The following is a 7523-nucleotide window of genomic DNA, read 5'->3' as shown; positions in this document are numbered from 1 at the left end:
AGGTGCATCCGTCAAATCTTTTAATAGGGAAGACTTAACAGTCTTTGCTAAATCTCTTAACTAAGTGCATACTTCATTGTATGTTTGTAAATTATTTTACAAGGTGGACCTCACAATTCTTATTTCTCCTAATAGGGAAGATCACCAAAAGTGGTCAATTATAAGCTTTAATAGGTTAACTTTATACTGTAGTACTAAAGCTTGTGGGTATCATCTCCACCTTAGTTTTACTTTCTAATTGGAAAGTTTAGGTTGAAATCGATCACTAAGCATTGTAGCTCAGATTTACAAAAATTCTGAAAAAGAATAAAAAACTTACAATGCTAAAAAAGGTCTAATTCTGAAAGTGAGATTTTGGTCCACACAACCCTAGAATCTAACTGCAGATCTGGAAAGTAGATGAAAAAATACATACTTTCAAAAAAAATGAAGCTTAAAAAAGTGACAAGATGTGCCCGTACGGAGCGTTTGAAGTTGCAAAACGTAGGATTATGTAGGTACAGTCGCAAAAAAATGTAATTTCTACAAAATCTATGCACTAAAACCATAAAATAACACCACCACTAGAAAATTTAGGAAATTTTACCCAATTTCAAAAAAAATTGCACCTGAATCAGAGTCTGGATGTCCAAGTTATGGGCTCGCAGAGTTAGGCTGCCAAATTGAAAAGCAATTTGGAGAAGGGTCTCGCAAGAAAACAGCAATGTTAAATTTGACGGTCAAATAACCATCACTACAATTATAAAATGACTAGGTTTGATGATCAAATGGCCATCAAATTTAACCTATGACAGGATGATGTAAGTGAAAAAATTGGCCCTTGCTAACGTGTCATGCTGACTGGGCACTAACTGTATGTCTATACCATACGAAACGTATGGAGAGAGGACATGTGGCAATTGTTGAGTTTGTGCACATTTCAAAATTTTCGGCTGATGTGTCAAATGGCCTGTGTGGTAGATAAACAATGACGTGTCTGAAAGTGTTGACTCGGATCTGTCCATGTGTGGTTGTGTCCACGTAGGATAAAGCTAGTGGTGCCATGTGTCTAGGTAGAGATAGTCCACAGGTGGGAATGTTTGAAAAAAAATTGTGATGGCCGAAACAATATTAGACATCACTGGGGAATAATAAGTAGAGGCCAAAGATTGTTATTGCAACACCAGGAAAGGTAGTCCAATTGTCAGAGAACTGTGTAGGATGTTGGAGCTTGGAACGGCAGAGGATAGAAAATTTTGTGCCAATCGCGCATTCACTAGAATGTTAAAATGTCACTGGAATCTCTTGGCATTGATAGAATATCCTTCAACTAGGGGAATCACCACTACAATTGAAATTGTGACGTGTGGGCCTGGATTTTCTTTAACAGCGGTCAAAGTTTAACCACTACATGGGCTAGAAAAACTAGTACATGATTGGGCAGTTTAAAATAGTGCCTTAGACTACTGAGGGATACCAGAACGAGAAGTCAGTGGGTGGATTCAACTTGTGGGTGCCAGAAGTTAGATCATCGGAAAGCTGTGAATGCATCAGAATATCCTTTGATGCAGCTGGAGGGAGTTTTATATGTAATTGTCCCACATTGCTATCGTGGTGGGTTGCTAAATTGTTTAAGAAGAACAATGCCCATGAGTGTTAACAAAATCATGCTGACGATGTATGTTGAGTATGTGGCCCATGGAGGTAGTGTGAAGTTTAGTTGGTCGAGGAATGTAATGGGTGTCGAATTTGTTCAATCCGATGCCAAGGTAAGGTGCAGTGCCCACAGATTTAATGAAGAATAATATTCCCTGCGACAAATAAATAAACCTTTGAACAACAGAGCTAGGATCTAATAGCCTGGTTCTGCAAAACAAAAATTCTCTGCTGGGTGCTCGAAGGGAATTTTCTTTTTGAAAATTTGCAGTCAAAAAAGTAGAGAAAAAAAATATAGATCTAAAAATAAATTAACAAGATCTGCAAAAGACCATACCAAAACTGAAAATCAGGGCCTTCGGGGTCTGATTTGCAAAAACATTTTGCCTCACAGTTGACTTTGGGCCAAGGTAGCTGAGTTTATAGTTGATCTTCACCAATTTAGTGTTCCGGATGCAATGGTGAGGTTAGATCTAGCTCTAGACACTCCCAATTTCTAGAGTACTCTAGATTCAGGCTGAGGTGTTGAAGCAACAGTGGTCTCAAACTGCTATGTGATGAGAAAATCTCTAAGTTGCTCTAATACCATGTAAAAATTTTCCTAAGGGAAAAATTCACCCAGGAACTAAGAATTCAAACCCAAGCACAACTGTAGATTGAGAGAGAGTATGATCAGAATGATGATATATTCAATATGCCATGTGAAAGTACACTAGGACTAACTATATATAAAGATGTCTGAGATACCTCTAGAATTTCTTGAAATCAACACCATGATATGTCATACAACTAGGCACGTGTCCACCAGATATGGGTTATCCTCCATTAAGCACAAAAGTATGTGCGATGATGAGAGGATAAGCCTATAAGGGTGTGACACGCAAATCAGTGTTGTAGACACAATGTGCTAAAATAGAGTTGCATACTCCTATGTTGTCAACACGACAACTCAAAAAGGTGCACAAACTCCTAAGTGTCTCACAAAATAAAATAATAAAATAATGCATTAACCTAAGTAAACTTAAGTGTAAATAGTGAATACATATTTACACCAATAGTTTATTTTCTTTCACTCTTTCATACATGCAATTAGATCAAAATATTATATGAAGGATTAATTGGTGAAGATAAGATTTTATTGGTTCCTGATTCACCCCTGCCCTCTTAGTAACCTTGCCTATTTTCCAATAGTTACTGACATGGAGATCAAATTCAATATTCATATGAATGCGTACAAGATCTACAACTTGACCCACCTGAATAGCATTTTGTGCGAAGTTGTTGACCTAGCATACAACGTCGTGAAGAAAATCTTGTCTTTCAACCTTGTCGAGCTACAACTCAATCAGTTGAGAAAGAACATGGAAATAATTTGATCATTAAAGAATAATCTGTTTAAGTTTGGATCTCTTTTGACCTACTTATTCTTTTATGTAAAAAAGTTTTTTTCCCTTCCAAAGGCAATGTGGCATGGAAGAAGGACACACCCATAGTTTATCAGATTAATGAATTCATAGAAGAAATGGGAGAGAATTTTGAAGGCATCATGGATGCATATTTTAAAACTTTTAAAGAGAAAATGGAGAGTAGATATAAGATTCCAAAGAAGTTAGTAGAAGACTATGAGAAAGATATATGATTTTTGGCGGATTGTGACAAAGTTCATATTCAGGCAGTAAGGCCAAGAGTAGCATGGGTTAAGCCTCTTAGTTATGAGGTTAACATTGACGATACAAGGAATATAATTGAGGCTCTTATGAATGAGCCAGTGGACCCTAAGGCACCATACTTTGGTACCTATGAGGAAGCCAAGGCTAGGATTTCATTGGAAATCAAGCTTCCTCAGGCCATGAAGAGAGGAATAGAATAAGTGGAAATTGATCCTAAAGGAAACCAAGAAGTCCAACTCTTCTCTTCTATTGATAGAGGGAAAAGGAGATGACATTGAAGAAGAGGAAGAAGTTGAGGAACCTACAAAGGAAGAAGAATCTGAAAAGGAGGAGCCACCCAAGAAGAAAGGGAATGCTATCGTAACCAAACCTAAAAAATACTCCATTGTTGTATTCACGAGGAGACCTACAAAGTCCAAGAAGAAGCTCAAATTGAGTAATGATGAAGATGAAGAAGAGGAAGTAGTATTCAAGAGGTCTGGCCCTACGTTCCAAGATAAACTAAAAGGACTGAATGATGGAGGAGGCATGGAAAATTTCAAATCCCTTAGGTATGAAACAAGAAAAAAGGAGTAGAATCAAATTGAAGAAGCCTTAGTGGCTAAGATGGCCAAGTGGAAGTACTTTCCAGAGGAACTGACCAAGCAAGTTCCTAATGTCTTACTAAAAGTAGTTGCACTACAATGGAATAATGCATTAAACGTTGCCAAGGACATTAGAGAACAAACCCTGAGACAACTTATGCCAACTCTATCTAATAAGGAAGTGAAGGAATCTTTGAAGCAAAATGAACAAAAGTTGACCCCTAAGTTCAATGTATTCCTGATCCTATCAAAAGACATTGATTCAATTGTGAAGTCTAACACAACTGCATGGAAGAATATCTCTGGATTGCACAAGCCTAGTGAGGAGGTTGTGCAAATAGATGATGTTGAGAAAGATGATGAGGAAATAAATGATGATTAAATTGATAATGTGGATGGAGAAATCAATGATGAAGAAGATGAAGAGGATCATATTGCAGGAGGTGGTCTTCCTAAAATTTATAATATTGAAGACTCAGACCTAGAGAGATAACAAGAGAGGTAATGGCCTTCCTCCCACTCTCTCTGAGAAAATCCTTAGTGCAATCCAGCTCAGAGAAGGGCACTACCAAGTTAATTGTGGTAAGCTTGCACTATTCCATCAAGCACCTAATTAACAATTGGAACCATCCTTCCAAGTGCTATGCTGACCACTTTGTCTACTAAGCAACAAGATCAAATCATCTCATCAGTGGATGAAATTAAATCACATCCAACATTAGTAAGATTTCCTGTTATAACTATGATTGATAGTATTTCTACTATTGTTTATACTATGGAAAGTGCAATGACAATTGAGGTGAAGCCTCAACTGAGCACTGAAGTTTTGTAGAAAGAATAGGAAATTATTCCTTCTATTATTCATAAGGAATAAGGTAAAGAGATAGAAGCCCCTATTGAGGAAATTTATCGTGATGCAAGAGCATCTTGTATCAAAAAATAAAGAGGGGAAATATATATATATATATATTTTTTTTTTGAAAAATTGGAGGAGAGAGAAAGTGATGAAAATTAGAAGAAAAATGATAAATAAATAAATAAAATTGGAGAAAAGAGAGAAAATGCATTTAATAGGTGGCATTATTAAATGTAACTTGTGGCTTGAGGGTTCATTTAATGTAACTTTCTAGGCCAACTTGTGGCTTGGTTTGGTATAAGAAAAGGGCCTTGTATTGTCATTATTAATTCATTTGGAGGAGTGAGTGTGGAGAGTAGCTGAAGAGTGAGTTTTTCTTGAGTTTGTGGACAAAGTGTCGAATGTGAGGCAGTTTACAACATGATTGTGATTATCATCTAGCTTGGAGAAGAGCATAGAAGATGGAGTAATTGAGTGAGAGAAGATTTTCAAAGTGTGTGGATAGAGCACCAATTGTGAGGCAATTTACACTTGGATCTTGGATAAAGTTTGAGAAGAGTTAGTAGTTGTGGCTTGGAAAACAAGGAGGTTTCTTGGTGTCCTTGCAAGCATAAGTTGAGATCTTCCTTGGAGATTTCTTGGTGGCTTTGCGAGCACAAGTTGAGATCTTCCTTGGAGGTTTCTACTAGAGTGTGGATTTGGACTAGCTAGAGTTGGGATTGGATCTTGAGGGATCTTGCAGAATTACTATTGTAATTGCTTATGTATTCGGTCGTAACCTGGAAGGCCTTACAATCAAGCATGTTGGATGTAAATCTTATGATTATATTATGAGAATCAACATTATTTTTGGATCTAATTATCCATGTTATTCTTTATTCTTCTATTTTTTGGTTCTTTGTTGGGGGCTAGGACATCTCCTTTGGGGATTCTCCTGCATTGCACTACATCAAGTGGTATCAGAGCAAAGGTTGTTCTTGAGCATGTAGATAGATCACCAAACTTGAGACAATTTGCACCAGGACCTTGGGAGGACATGCAAATGGATATATTGTTGTGAAAATGGAAGGTTGATCTTATTCGGGAAGATTGATCTATTGGTCTTTTTTGCAAAGGGTTTGCTAAGATCTTGGAAGATGGCTTCAAGAGGATTAGACCCTATGAGGATTGTAAATCTCTGTGACATAGTGGAGAGGAGGATTAATGAGATAATAGCTCGGGTGGACATTGTTGTGGATGTTGATTTTTGTAAAAGAGTTGAGAAATAAAAGAAGGAATTTATATGCTATTGGAGCTAGAGTCTACCAATTTGAAAGAGAGTTCTCTGGCTAGTTAGAAGACTTGTTCGAGAGAGACAATGGCATAGCAAGGTCAAGGTGGAAGAGGTTGGTTTTGTTGATTAGTTTATGGAGTCTGATACAGAACCTGCAAAGCAACTTGAGGCTATTGTTGAGGATATTCATAACCTTGTTGATGGTGTGATGGAGATTGGTTTTCATGATCAGTTGGTTGATTCTGACATGGATATTGTGGAGCATTCGGTTGTGGATGATCTGGTGTCTATTGGTGGTGACTTGAATATTGTAGAGCATCTTGTTGTGAGTGATAAGACCACTAGTTTTGTGAGCTTGGAGTGTATTCATGGAGATCTACATATTGCTGTTGATATGGAGTTTGTTGTTAGTGGTGTGGATTCACTAGTTATTGATGTGGATGACGTTTGTTTGATGAAGCATTATGTTTAATTGTTCTTGGGAGTGATCATGTTGATTGGATGGTTGAGATTCTGGTGTTTGATAGAGTGATGTAGATGTGGATGATTTGCATGTTATTTTTCTTGCCTCTATTGGAGTGGAAGTCTTTGGTGAAGATGAAGACGGTTGCAGATATTTATTTTGGCATCAAAGTGTAGGACACACTTTTCTATCTACCTGGGGAGTCTAATGCAGGAGCATCTTGCATCAAAAAATAAAGAGGAGAAATAATTTTGTTTTTGTTTATTTTTCAAAAAAAAAATGGAGGAGAGAGAAAGTGATAAAAATTAGAAGAAAAATAATAAATAAATAAATAAAATTGGAGAAAAGAGGAAAAATGCATTAAATATGTGGCATTATTAAATGTAACTTGTGGCTTGAGGGTTTATTTAATGTAACTTGCTAGGCCAACTTGTGGCTTATGAATGTAAGGGTTTATTTTAATTTGTAATAGGCTAGGCCGACTTGTGGCTTGGTTTGGTATAAGTATAGGGCCTTGTTTTCTCATTATTGATTCATTTGGAGGAGTGAGTGTGGAGAGTAACTAAAGAACAAGTTTTCCCTAAGTCTGTGGACATAGCATCAAATGTGAGGTAGTTTACAACAGGATTTTGATTATCATCCATCTTGGAGAAGAGCATGGAAGATGGAGTAGCTAAGTGACAGAATATTTTTAGAGTGTGTGGATAGAGCGCTAAATGTGAGGCAATTTACACTTGGATCTTGGATAAAGTTTGAGAAGAGCTAGTAGTCGTGGCTTGAAAAACAAGGAGGTTTCTTGGTGGGCTTGCAAGCACAAGTTGAGATCTTCTTTGGAGGTTTCTACCAGTGTGTGGATCTGGACTAGCTAGAGGTTGGATTGGATCTTGAGGGATCTTGTAGAGTTACTATTGTAATTGCTTATAAATTTAGCCTTATAGTCGGGCATGTTGGATGTAAATCTTATGATTATATTATGAGAATTGACATTATTTTAGATCTAATTATCTGTGTTATTCTTTATTCTTCCATTGTGTGGTTATTT

This window comes from Cupressus sempervirens, chromosome 11 (assembly GCF_028749045.1).
Source record: "Cupressus sempervirens isolate cs-2001-9-10 chromosome 11, ASM2874904v1, whole genome shotgun sequence".
Lineage (NCBI taxonomy): Eukaryota > Viridiplantae > Streptophyta > Pinopsida > Cupressales > Cupressaceae > Cupressus > Cupressus sempervirens.
Note: the sequence above shows the minus strand (reverse complement) of the source record.